The sequence below is a fragment of the Meriones unguiculatus genome, chromosome 6 (assembly GCF_030254825.1).
Source record: "Meriones unguiculatus strain TT.TT164.6M chromosome 6, Bangor_MerUng_6.1, whole genome shotgun sequence".
In the NCBI taxonomy this organism is placed as follows: domain Eukaryota; kingdom Metazoa; phylum Chordata; class Mammalia; order Rodentia; family Muridae; genus Meriones; species Meriones unguiculatus.
In genome coordinates, this window is record NC_083354.1 from 8,114,472 (window position 1) to 8,128,608 (window position 14,137).

The following is a 14,137-nucleotide window of genomic DNA, read 5'->3' on the forward strand; positions in this document are numbered from 1 at the left end:
TTAGCAACAGGCTGAATGGCATACTGAAAAGTGAGGGAAAAAAATACTTCCTCTGAATCCACTATATTATACAACCAGCAGATGAGCCACACATAGGTCAACAAATGTAAGTAAGTATATAGATATACTTTATAGATATGTTCATTGCACACATTAGCAAGTCTATAAATGTACCACGGAAAATCTTCTAAGATGTGGTTACAAGGTCTCTGGAACTGATCAGAGATAATGATAAATAAGTTGTTAGCCCTCTTTGGATAAAATGTCATATTCCCTTGTTTGTATGGAATGTACCGTAACCCCTGATGGTGTGTAGAATATGGAGTGACCTCTAGTGGAAAAACTAACTGCCCTTTGAGTGACACTACACTAAATCTGGTTAATATACTGTAGCTGTGTTTCTCAGCACGGTTCCAGTTTTTCCTGAGTCTCTCAGCTGCTGCTAATCAGCAGCCCCCTATTTGATTTCCTGTTAGTGCCCTTAGTCCCCTAAAGTCTATCTTCAACATCACAGGTAAACAATTCCAAATCTTTTTGGTAAAAATGTACAGTTTCTTGGAGCATGAGCTGTTCGGATCGTCCCCATATCTGAAACTTTCCACAAATTATATACACCATGGAAGGAAAGTAAACATCATCACTGAATCCTGGAGCCCTATAAAGCACTTTATTTTATTGTCTAGCATCTTCTTGCCACAGCTTTCCTGCCTCGGGGCTTCCTTAATGCACCCTTAGTCAAGACAGGCCTTCTTCCACCCCAGAGCTGTGAAGCCGGAAGTCATCCATGGCCTGCCATTCCTGTTTCCAGATGAAGACTCGCCTCGTTCCTCCCCTCCATTAGGACTCTGTGGTACTAGCATTGTGTTTACTTCTGTAATTTACTTGTGTCTGTAATTTACATTGTGTTTACTTTTGTAAAGTTTACAAACTTCCATGAACTCGATGGCTTAACACAACAAAATTTCATTCTCTCTTTGTTCTGGAGATGTATGTGTTTCACTGAGCCCAGATCAAGGTGTCAGGAAGGCAAAAATCCTCTACAGGTTCAAGGGGGGCCCATTCTGTTCCTTGCCTTTTCTACTTTCTAGCTGAAGCTGGATTACCAGGCACATCACAACAGGCTTTGCCTTCTTGATCACATTGTCTCTTCTGCTCTCTGTGTAAAGCTCCCTACTTCTAGAATAAAGAACTTCCTATACCATTTAGAACAAATGCAGAATCTACATAGGTCCTTAACTACATCAGGGAAGGCTTCAAATTAAAATGACATTTACATGAGAATGACAACTTTTAAAATTATTTTTCTTGGCAGTGATTTGTCAACCATCTCCTTAGAAAAGTGAAAACTTTCTTTCCCTCCTCTCCAGAGGGCCTCTTCTTCTCCTTCTCTTTTGTTCCTTCACAGGACCATTACTGCCAGCTGGCCCTCTATTTTATTTCTTAAGTCAAAGCCTGAGTGCCACAAAGGTAGAGTTATCATTCTTTCCTTTGTGTCTTCTTTATATTGTTGGGCACTGGAATCTGGGAGTGCCAAGATACTTACCTGAACCTAGAGCTGGGAAAAAAATTTGGCTTTGCCAAGAATACTCCATTCTCTGACTTTTTGCCTCTGAATTGCCATGTAATATATTTGTTATTTTAAGCAACCCTATTTGCAGTCATTTATAATGACAGTCCTGAGAAATTAATAAAATAAGAGTATTGGTATACCTAATAATATACCTAATAATAGTAAATAATAATAAATGTATCTAATAATACATTTAATTGATAAAGAAAGACAATGTAACTGGTAAAGATTTTATTTTAAATTATTATATTTTATATTATATTATTATAAATAAAATATTTAAAATATTTATTATAAGGTTTACTGATTATTTTATGTAATTTATTATTATTACTATCATTTATTACAGTTTATTCAATTTGTATCCAGGCTGTGGCCCTCTCCCTCATCTCCTCCCAATCCCACCTTCCCTCTCTCCCACTTCTCCTCCTATGCCTCTCCCCTAGTCTACTAATAGAGGAGATCCTCCTCCCCTTCTATCTGACCCTAGCTTATCAGTTCTCATCAAGACTGGATAAACCTACTAAAATCTGTATACCTAAAGAAACTAATCAAGAGGGAAGACTCTGGTTAAAATGCTTTCTCCCCATCCTGAAAGGCAAAGAAGATGGACATCAGAAGAAGAAGAAAACAGGAAACAAGTTATGAACCTGCCACAGAGGACCTCTGAAAGGCTCTGTCCTGCAGACTATCAAAGCATATGCTGAGACTTATGGGCAACTGTTGGACAGAGTGCATGGAATCTTACGAAATAAGTAGGAAATAGTAAGATCTGGAAAGGACAGGAGCTCCACAAGGAGAGCAACAGAACCAAAAAAAAAAAAAAATTGAACACAGGGGTCTTCCCAGAGACTCATACTCCAACAAAGCACCATGCATGAGATAACTTAGAACCCTTGCACAGATGTAGCCCCTGGCAGTTCAGTGTCCAAGTGAGTTCCATAGTAATGGGAAGAGGGACTGCCTCTGACATAAACTGACTGGCCTGCTCTTTGATCACCTCCCCCTGAGGGGGGGAGCAGCATTGCATTACCAGGCCACAGAAGACCACAATGCAGCCACTCCTGATGAGATCTGATAGACTAGGATCAGAAGGAAGGAAAAGAAGACCTCCCCTATCAGTGGACTTGGGGAGGCGGATATGTGGAGAAGGAGGAGGAAAGGTGGGATTAAGAGGGGAGGAGAGAGGGGTTTACGGGAAAATACAAAGCTCAATATTTTCTTTTATTTTCTTCACTAAAATAGCAAGAAAGCAAAGATTACCTAAAGATGAGGTTGAATTTTTTTTTGTTTTTTTTTTTGTTTTTTATTATTATTAATTACACTTTATTCATTTTGTATCCCCCCATAAGCCCCTCCCTCCTCCCCTCCTGATCCCACCGTTCCTCCCCTTTCTGCATGCATGCCCCTCCCCAAGTCCACTGATAGGTGAGGTCTTCCTCGCCTTCTTTCTGATCTTAGACTTGAAATTTTAAAAGAATAAATTACAAAGTACTTAAAAGGTGCTTAGCATGTACTAAATACTGGGCAATTTGGGACATACTTTATTTTTAAATTAGAAAAAAAGAGCTTACTACAAATATCAGTGTCTTAACAATCAGACTGACAATGCTTAAAAATTACAAGACTATACTACTCTCAAGGGAGAGTCTGTGAATTGTTTCCTGTTGTGATAAGCAAAAATTATGTCAGCTCAGTGGAAGGCAACCTGATACCTTTTTCAAAGGTACAGTTTGTGAAATAACTTCCTTAAATATTGGAATGCTAGGGACCTAACAAAGCATCTAGGATTTGAAGAAGCAAGAAATTAGATAGCAGAAGGCTCTCAGAAGTAAACAACTCTTCAGAACTCTTCTTAAGAACTGCCAATTTAGAAGTGGTATAAGACCAAAAAGTAGCAGCTAAGAGGCTCAGTTTATGGTTTGAAAGACTGATGGGAGTGAAGATATTAAATGAGTAAGAAAATAACCCTTGATATCATATTGTAAGAGTAACAAAAAGACAGAGGCTAGCTAACAAACCTGTCTCACTGTCCCTGAAGACACTACTCAGATTACTAGCTATGTTTTTGATTCATCTAAAACATATTTTAAAGAAAAGAAAAAAAGAAGAAGGAAAGAAAAAAAAGAAAGAATCTTGCAATCTAACAGAAAATGAAGGATACAATTTCAAAAATTGGCAAGTTATTTGACTAGAAACTACTCCAAAAAAAAAAAAAAGTTACAAAATTAGTCAGTTGGACATCTTTAACTGGTAATCAGGAAAATGGAGAAAAGGTTAACCTGGGCTTCTTGCTGTTCATTATGAAGTCCTACTATGAATAAAGGAAAAAGATGTTGTGTAAGAAATGATGGTATGGATCTGAGGAAAAAATGACCTTTCTTTGTTAATGATAAATAGCTGCTGTGGAAAACTGTCTGGTTGTTACTCATAAGAATTAATTGATTAAATTCCATATTGCTCAGCACAGGCATTTATACAGAACTACACAAATGTCTGGTGAGTGTTATTCAGAATAGCCAAAAGCTGCCAAGAATTCGATTGTCTATCAATGAATGAATAAAGAAACAAAATGGCACACACATCCCATGAAAACTTATTCAGCCATAAAAAGAATGAAATTGTGGTTATATAATATAGAAAAATCTAGAAGACACTATACTAGTTCAAATAAGCACACAAAGCACTTTTTTTTTACTTGTATGAAGTAATTGAAGATAGGTAAATTCACAAAATAATACAGATAGGCAAAAAGTTCACTTTGAGTGGTATATACATTTTAAAAATAGATAATTGCATACATAGATGCACGTTTTGTATTTAAATCAGCATCTTTAAATTGTATATTATGTGGTGCTGAATTAAAGTGGGCACCAAGGTCTTCATTCTTCCTACATTACCATACACATACTTGGTACCTAACAAAATACGTTAAATAATTGCTTTAGATCTTACCCTTTCCCTGTTTCCATCCTTCCCTTGCTCATAATGCATTCTTACCTTGGTGTCCTTTAATTCAAAGTTTTAAGAGAAAAGAGTTGCTATTGGCTAATAAACAAAATAATTCTAAGGAAATTTCTAAATTCACATAAATGGTTTATGATAGAGCATGCCTGATTTAAATTGGCATATTTTTGGATAGTTCATAATTAATAACAAAATATCTCAATACAAAGATCTTCTCCATGAAGGTAGTGGAAAAAAGAACTTATAACACTGAATACATTCTGAATAAAAATATGTGCATTGCAATACAGCTGCTCAGAGATTGCTACCCAGACAAACCTGTCTTTCCATAGATCCCAGAAAACAGGAAAGATCCCATTCATGGTATCAAGAGAACCTAGCTGGACGACTCCATATTACTATTTGTTACAAGTGATTCATCCCTGCCAGGTAACATTTGTGGGTGACCATCTGTTGGCTAATTAGATTTATCCAGAGGGAGAATGCATCCCTCATCTCTACATGACAGGAGCCAGCTTTGCGAGTAAGAGTAAGGTGTCCAGGGATGTTAGACATCCACCTTCCCGCAGAACTGGGACTCAGAAACTAACTCTCCTACGGTTTACATTCTGAGTGATGCCTCTCTAGGTTCTTGAGAAAGAGCTTAATGGGTTATAAAACTGACAAATGGACTATCGGGTGGTCAAAGAGATTTATATACATGCCCAAGAAATGGGAAAGTACAACCTTGCGTTTTCTAAGATAAAAATCTTTGAGCAAAAGGTAAGGGAAGGGTTTCCTAAACGCCTTTTATAATTATGATCGTCTTTGTAGTATGCGATATTTGTCTATAATCCCATGATGATGTTTAAGGTATTTATCTCAGTGATTGATAATATGAATATATAAGTGTAATTTTATTTATTTATTTATTTATTTATTTATTTATTTATTATGATCTATTCACTTTGTATCCTGGCTGTAGCCCCCTCCTTCCTCTCCTCCCAGTTCCACTCACCCTCCCTATTCTCCCCTATGCTCCTTCCTTAGGAGAGGGGAGGACCTCCTCCACTCCCATCTGACCCTAGCCTATCAGGTCTCATCAGGGATGGCTGCATCATCTTCCTCTATTGCCTTACAATGCTGCACCCCCTAGGGGGAGGGGATAAAAGAATCATCCATGGAAATTGTGAAATTTGCAAGTGCAAACTAGAAAAGATCATCCTGAGTGAGGTAACCCAGAAGCAGAAAGACATGTATAGCCATTACGAATAAAGCTGCTATGAATATAGTTGAACAAATGTCCTTGCTGTGTACTTGAACATCTTTTGGATATATGCCTAGGAGTGGTATAGCTGGATCTTGAGGAAGCACTATTCCTAATTGTCTGAGAAAACACCAGATTGATTTCCAAAGTGGTTATACAAGTTTACTTTCTCACCAACAATGGAGGAGGGTTCCCTTTTCTCCACAACCTCTCCAGCATGTGTTGTCACTTGAGTTTTTAATCTTACCCATTCTGATGGGTGTAAGGTGAAATCTCAGGGTTGTTTTGATTTGCATCTCTCTGAAGACTAAGGGCATTGAGCATTTCTTTAAGTCCCAAAAGGACCAAATATATTTGGACACAGGGGTCTTTTCTGAGAGTGAGTCTCCAACCAAGGACCATGCATGGACATAACCTAGAACCCCTGCTCAGATGTAGCCCATGGCAGCATAGCATCCAAGGGAGTTTCCCTACTCAGGGGAACATGTATCTGACATGAACTCAGTGGCTGGCTCTTTGTCTCCCCCCACAAGGGAGGAGCAGCCTTGCTAGGCCACAGAGGAGTACATTGTGGCCAGTCCTGATGAGACCTGATAAACTAGAGTCAGATAGACAGGGAAGAGGACCTTCCTTATCAGTGGACTTAGAGAGGAGCAGGGAGGAGATATAAGAGGGAGGGAGGGTGGGGTTAGGAGGGAATGAAGGAGGGGGTTACAGCTGGGACACAAAGTAAATAAACTGTGATTAATAAAAAAAATAAAATTAAAAAAATGTTTCAAAAAAAAGAGATTAGCCATATAATATAGAATAAACATAAATCTATACTCCTAAAGAAGCTAAACAAGGAGGACCCTAGGGAAGAGGCTGAAACTTCACTTGGAAGGGCAAACAGGATTGACATCAGAAGTAGGAGAAGAAAAGGAACACAAGTCTTTGAAAGACTACCTATCAGGGTATTGAAGAAGATATTAAGACTCATAGCCAAACTTTGGGTAGAGTACAGGAAACCTTATGAAAGAAGAGGAAGAAAGACCAGGAAGGGATAGAACTCTACAAGGAGACCAACAGAGCCAAAAACTTTGTCCCAGGAGGCTCTGCAGAGACCAGTACTCCAACCAAGGACCATGCATGGAGAGGACCTAGACTCCCTGCTCAGAGAAAGCCCATAGGCTGCTCAGTTTTGAAGCAGGTTTCCTATTAAGGGGAGCAAGGGCTATCTCTGACATAAATGTAATATTTAAAGTCCCTTTATTTTTATTATTGATTATGATTTATTTATTAGCTTTCTCCTTTATAATGTTTAAGATTTCTTAGCTTTTCTGAAATAGTAACAGTCAAAATAACTGATAAATGACTAATGTTTTAGTATGCTTATTGTTTTATTTTTCTGCAGATAGAAACATTAACTTAGAAGATTTTATTGCATTTTTGCTATGAATTGTATTTGGGGGAGGGTGTATGACTTGATTTTTTAATTAATTCTTTTCAGAAATGCTTGTCCCTAGGGAGCTCAATTTCTAAACATGAAAATGATGGGTACCTGAATGGTTTCACATCCTTTAGCATTTGTTTCACAATAGAGGTGCACATGTTGTGGAAATAATAAGGAGGGCACAGAAAAGAATATTCAAACTGGCCTGAATATGTTTTAAAAAGCCACACAAAGGAGAATAGAGGAACTGCCGATGCAGAGAGAGCAAGGTAAACTGGGGAGGTGCTCGGCCAGATAGCAGCAGGCTCCTGAGTGAGGAAGGCCCCTCCCTCATAATCAGCAGCTTGTAAAGGAAGTAACTGGAACTCCTGGATTTTGATTACCGGTCAAAGAATGGGAGCTGTTTCTTCTCTCTGGCCCTGGATGGAGATACAACATTCTAAACTGCACAAAATGTTTTATGGTTGCTATGTAGACAAGGATATTTTTTTTTGGGGGGGATAAAAATCCTGCCATACCACTGGCCTTGCCCTTAAGAATTCATCCAAAAGGATCTGATGGGTACAAAGGGGAGTGTCCCTCAGAAGATACTCTCTAACCCATAAACCTACATAACATTTAGGATGGGTCAATGTTCTCTTTGGCAACTGTCCACTCTTACCCTGTGAAAGTGTCTCCTTTGCAGTGGCCTCCCTGTCCATTGCCCACTTTCACACCCGAGAGTGTTTCATGCCACTCCGTGATAAACTTCACTTATCCTCCCCCCCGCCCCCATACTCTGTATGTCTTGTTTGAATCCTTTCAATGGAGCTCACAAAGACCAAGGAACTAACATGAGTACAGAATTAGATTCAGGAAATGCAGAGGATTTAGAAGAAAGCCTGCCGTTTTTGAACCATAGGTCACGAATTCTAGTGGAGTTGAAACATACTTACCTGGAGAGTGCACTAAAAATGTATACCAGTAGTCTACACTAGAGCCAGAAGATGTGAGGCGTGGTCTATGGAGTCTTTACATTAATGCCTATACATTTTTATCATGTCAAAGCTCACCTAAGTTTGGAATGACTGCTTTAAAATTGAGATTGGGGCCTAGAAGAGACAAGCACAAGAAGGGGCCAGATAATTAAATACATTAAAGATTTTACTCTAATACCTTCTGGCTTAAACTTGCCATTAATTTCTATCAAATCTGGACGATAGGAGGTCTAGAAGATGAGAAGAAATACATAAGAAGGGGGGGAAAGAAAACTGAAAATGAGTTTTAGCTTAGGCCTAGCTTTTTTTCCTACCAGGCAAAGGAGAGCTGTTTCTTCTGCCTTGACTATTTCTTGACGTTGAGAGGTTTTGGCATAATTTCTTAGCAGAGACTTCTCCACGGAGAGCGTCATACTTCCAGATGTCAATATAACTGTTGTTCCTTGAGTTGGAAAGAAAACTCTACCAACAGAATAAAAAAGGAAATAAAGTCTATGTTCTGGAAATTATAGAAGAGTTCTAACTTTCTTTTCTTAGTCTTTAGAATAGATTAGGTGAACAATAAAATGTGTTGTGAAAGTGGGATGCTTCGGAGAGGGAAACATCTTCATGATTGACAGTAATGAATTCATTGCAAATGGGGGTTAAATATGATTGAACAATGTATAAAACACATTTTTAAAAGGCAGCGTCATTATAACACCCACCTATACAGTACTTACAAAGAATGCTTAAGATATTTTCAAAGTATGTTAAAACTAAATATTAGAAACTATTACATCATCAGCTGTCCTTTTGCTCATTTCTTGCTTTCTATGTTGTGACGCTGGCATTGGGGGGGGGTGGACAGTTTGGGGTTGCAAAGACTGCCTTGTGTTATTCAGCACACTGTTCATAGCACAGAAAATGAAGATTGTGACAATACTACCTTCCTATAATTGTGAAGGTGAAATTTCAATATATTAATTCTTTATATATACAGTAGCTAAGTCTAACCCACACTCAACCTATAAAATTTATGTTCACTAAATTTGAGCAAATGTTCACATACCGTAGAGTAATTTCTGTCCAGGAACAACCCAGAGTAAGGACTAAGACATTAAGGCTAAAAGATAAACTTACATGTACAGTATAATGCCACACATCGTTCACATTTCTTTCTAAACGGAAAATGTGTCCCAATGCCCTCCAGAGTTGACATAACTAACATACTACCATTGATGACTTCCAATTAATAGCAAATCCTTACAGTGTCCAGAGTGCATGCACATAGGTTGTGTGTGAGAGAGAGAGAAAGAGAAAGATACAGAAAGGCATGATGATAACAAAAAGGCATGATGATATTTTAATACTTTTCGCAGACCCTCACTAAGCTTTTAAAGTCTGGCTTCTTTGGGTACCAGTCCTGCTGACTCAGCCTCTGCACTCACTTGTGACCTTGGTTGATCTTTGCAGATCTGGGGATTCATTTCTCTATAATGATCATTCTTGGAACCAAAGGTACATTAGTCTCCAAAGAGTCAGAGAACTGACTCACCTCTGGCCACTCTGAGTTTGACTTCTATACATCTCATTGCAACATTTTCCCTCTGAAGAGTCTTAAATCTCGCATACTTACTTAAATTGACAGTAAATACTGACACCTTCTCCAGCATTCATAACTCCATTTTAAAATGCATTTTCAGTGACATATTGCTTCTATAAAATTTACAGACTATGAATTTATGGAAACAACTCTCCAACAATACAGCCTCCTTAAATAAATTATTCTATACCCGTATACAGCCTTTTAATAGCCATAGCCAAAAAATAATTAATGGCATGAAAATCATATACAGTGCAATCAAGAATTTATAAGTATATGATTTTAGCATATTACATTTGAGTGACAAATTATTTTCAAGGTATGATCATTTGTTACTCTTAAAAGAATTACTTTTGACTAAACTCTGACTCAGAAGTAGAAGCTGTCAACCGGAACAGCCTACGTCTCTTGGCAATCCATTCTTGACACTTTTCTTTGGCTTCCTTCATTCTCTTGGCCAAAAGTTTTGGGTATTCTACAGCCTCCTCCTTTTCTTACTATGTTGTTTCTTCAGAGTAATAAATACATCAGTGTTTGTACTACAGGACACGTGGAGTGACAAGATGCTGAATCTTGTGTGTTTTTGTCCTGGGCTTCTTATCTTCTTTGTTTAGGGCTTTCTGACAATATATTGGCAGACATCATCTTCTTCAGAGGAAATTTTGGACTCTACTAGTCTTTTAGGTCCCAGCCGATGAGGCATAGTAGTGTCTATCAGTCCAGGAATATCCTTTTCTCTTTCTCTCCCCCCTCTCTCTCTTTCTCTCTCTCTCTCTCAACAATAACCAAGTTAACAACACTCAGATTGGCATCCACAATGTATCCACGAACAGACTTGTGCTTCCTCTCTCTAGTTCTTCTTGTTCTATAACAAGAATGCCCCTTACTCAACAGTAGGCCCACTCTGCCGTGGGCCAAAACACCTTGCTTCCTGGGAAAGCCTTGTTTGTCATTCCCGCCACTGATCTGGACCACATAACCCTTCCACTCTTCATCCAGGGCATCAGCAGCTACTTCTGTGGCCATGTGCTTCTCATGGAACATACAAAGCTAGCTCTCATTGTCTACTTCAGTGAGTTTCTGACAGCTGATGGCAGTAAAGGAGATATTCAGCTTCATCTTGACAAAGCTGATCACCTAGGAGGTGCCATATGAAAAAGCAAGTGACAAAAATTCATATATTTACCTCAGATAATTCTCTTTCAACTCCCGTATGGCAGAGATGAGGAAGCAAGACGCCCACTTCTAGCTAGATAGACTAACCCTCTGAGATCTGGACTACTCTTTTAGTCTCTCTCTTCACGATGACCCTCTGCATATTCAATGCCAGGAACACTGGGTATATTTTCACTCAGCCAGATTCTGTGTGGTGCTTCAGAATACTTCAGAACTAATCTCCTAAAACTTTTTTTTTTATTCATCCCAAAAGTCAAGGTCAGTCACCAACCAAGGCCCCTTCTATTTTCTGTGTCTTGTGCAGACATTCTTTTCACCTTTCTACTGACAGATTTCTGGCTGTCTCCTGTAGACATTGTTCCCTGAAATTCGCTCAAGTGGAAATGAAGTTGTTTCTTTTATCTCTTTGTACCTCTCAGCTTGGAAATGGCCCGAGTGTCCTTTTTGTCCCTCACTGTCATTCACACCCCACTTGCCCTCAGTCTAAACATTTATTGTTGTCTTAAACATGTGATTTTCAAGTGCATAGCCCACTCTCAGTACTAGGTGGTGGTTTCTTTCAAGTCTTGGCAGCATGTTACGCATGAATTCCTTGATTTTGTTTTGTGTCACATTTTAATCTTCTTGTGCATTTGTCCTTTGCCATCTATTGCTTCCTAGACTTTGTCCACAATTCTGCTTGTATCCTGTTCTTTCATATAGAGCCAGATTATTTAATAGACATATGTGACTTTTATATTGGAAGAAAGAAATGGAATTTTTTTTCAGTATTAGAAATAAAACCCAGAGCCTCATGCACTCTAGAAAGGTATTTTACCACTGAGATATACTCAGAACAAGGAATACATTTTGTTAAATGGCAGTTTGAAAACAAATTTAGCATTATATGTACTTGTTATGTAAAAGAGTACACCTATTTTTTAAAAAAAAAATAGTAAGCAAATCATAGCAATAAGGAAACTATGCAGACTTGACATCTGTTTGACCCCAAGTGGAAGTCATCCTAGAATAGAACACATGCAAAGAAAGTGACAGGGTACCCGAGTGCCCCCAAATAAAGTGTCTAGTAATTAAGGGTGAGGTTGGTCATGATTATTTAGGTCTGACTTTAAAGTATGGACTGGAGATGGAGAATCAACAAAGGATGATTTTCAGAGGATGTTCTGAAGTGCCAAGTAGATATTGACCATCCTGATGATCTGAGTAGAAATATTTATTGATCCCTGCTGGCCTATTGACTCATCCATTGATATGTCTGTGCTCAGTGAAAACATGCTAATTGCTTACTAATCCTTTGTCACCTACTTCTACCTCAAAACAATGGCTTAAGTGTCGCTGAGCTCATTCCCCTTGTAACCTGCATTTAACTAATTCTGATTCATGAGTAGTTACGTTCTATTTCCAGCTCTGTCCTGCCACTGAGTAATATGCAATTCTTACAAGAAGAGACTAGGAAGGCAGTTCTTTTGGAAGAGTGGTTTGCTATCACAAGGAAGCTCTGGACCCAAGGCTGAGTAAACCACCCACAGTGGCCTATGTTAGGGATCAAGCACTTAGAAGGTGGACACATTGGGGTTAACTCAGTTATGTCTCACTGCTCTGATAAAAACTTCTACTATTCTCTGTAAAAGAAACATTGGCCCCCAGTACAAAGGCTATAAAGTCTATGCTTTTACTCTCTTGGTGATACTCCCTCAAAGCCACCGAATAGAGTGACTGGATTATTGAACAGACATATGCAACATTTATATTGGAAGAAAGCAGAGAAATACTTTTTTTTCTTTCAGTATTGGGAATACTGAGAGAAACCCAGAAAAGTGCTCTACCAGTGAGATATACTCAGCACAAAGAACACAGTTTCTTAACTGTTAGTTGAAAAGAAATGTAAAGTTATCATTATATGTTCTATGTACTTGTTAAAAATTCCAAAATCACTCAGATTCTCCAAGAAAATTGTAAGCAAAGCAATAAGGAAACGATACAAAATTTACGTTCTTTTGACCCTAAATGGAATTCATCCTCGACTAGAATACATGCAAAAAAAGAGTGGCAGAGCATGAGAGTGTGCACAAAGAAGGTGTCCGGTAATTATGGAACAAGTTGGAAATCATTAGATGATAACATCAGGTACCACTTAAATTTTTCGTCATCATACATTTTATATATACATATATTCATAGAAAAAAAAACTTTTTTATAAATGTATCTTCAGTCAGCATATTTTTCCTCCAGGCACAAAAATGGACATTGAGTTTCAAAGCTATTGAGCCAATAATGTAAAGTTTAGGCAGAGAGACAAGACCTGGAAGGAGATTCCGTGGCTCACTGAGTGAATGAAGCCCCGTGCAGACAAGACAAGCAGAAATAGTGAAGAGGCTACTGTCTATGGAGGTGCTAGCTCTCCTCGCTGGTTTTGATGACACACCAAAAGTGGGAAACCCCCCTTCCAGGGGCTCTCTGTGTCCTTAATAACTGCTCCACCTAACACTCTAGTCCTTTCAGTAACCTTAGTGCTCTAGGATTTAATGAGAACCAGTGAGTCCACTTCTGTCCAAAATAGCTGCCACTTACAGAAACAGAAAAAAACAAATCTTAAAAGGCTGTTGATTTATGGTTGTGAGCTTAGCCTTTAACGGCTGAGCCATCTTACCAGGCCACAGAAGACGACAATGCAGTCACTCCTGATGAGATCTGATAGACTAAGATCAGAAGGAAGGAGAGGAGGACCTCCCCTATCAGTGGACTTGGGGAGGGGCATGCATGAAGAAGGGGATGGGAGGGTGGGGTCGGGAGGGGAGGATGGAGGGGTTTATGAAGGGATACAAAGTGAATAAAGTGTAATTAATAGAAATAATTTTTTTTTAAAAAAAGGCTGTTAATTACCCCCAGTTACTTGCCATCATCCAGATATACGGTCTCGGAACTGCACAAGGAAGCAGTCAGGAGAGGAGCTACACCTCACTTTACTCCTTAGTTCAGCCATGGTCTCTAGTTACCACTCCAGACCCACTCAGAGTATCCAATAAAAATGTACATCTGTATTTTCTTGTTTATGAAACTGAGTGCTCAGCACTCATGACCTGTTAACTAGAGAGTGCAAAGCTGGGTGTTACTCACACCTGAAGCCCCAAGAAGTTAGATGATTTTGAACCAGCTTCTTAGTTTCTCTCATCCTCAGTCTCTT

The 14,137-nt window shown here is 38.7% G+C and overlaps 1 pseudogene; it reads right to left on the reverse strand.

Moving 5' to 3' along the window:
• Window positions 1-10,124: 10,124 nt before the first annotated feature.
• Window positions 10,125-10,896, reverse strand: LOC110557525 (small ribosomal subunit protein eS6-like; annotated as a pseudogene).
• Between the last annotated feature and the right edge of the window lie 3,241 nt (window positions 10,897-14,137).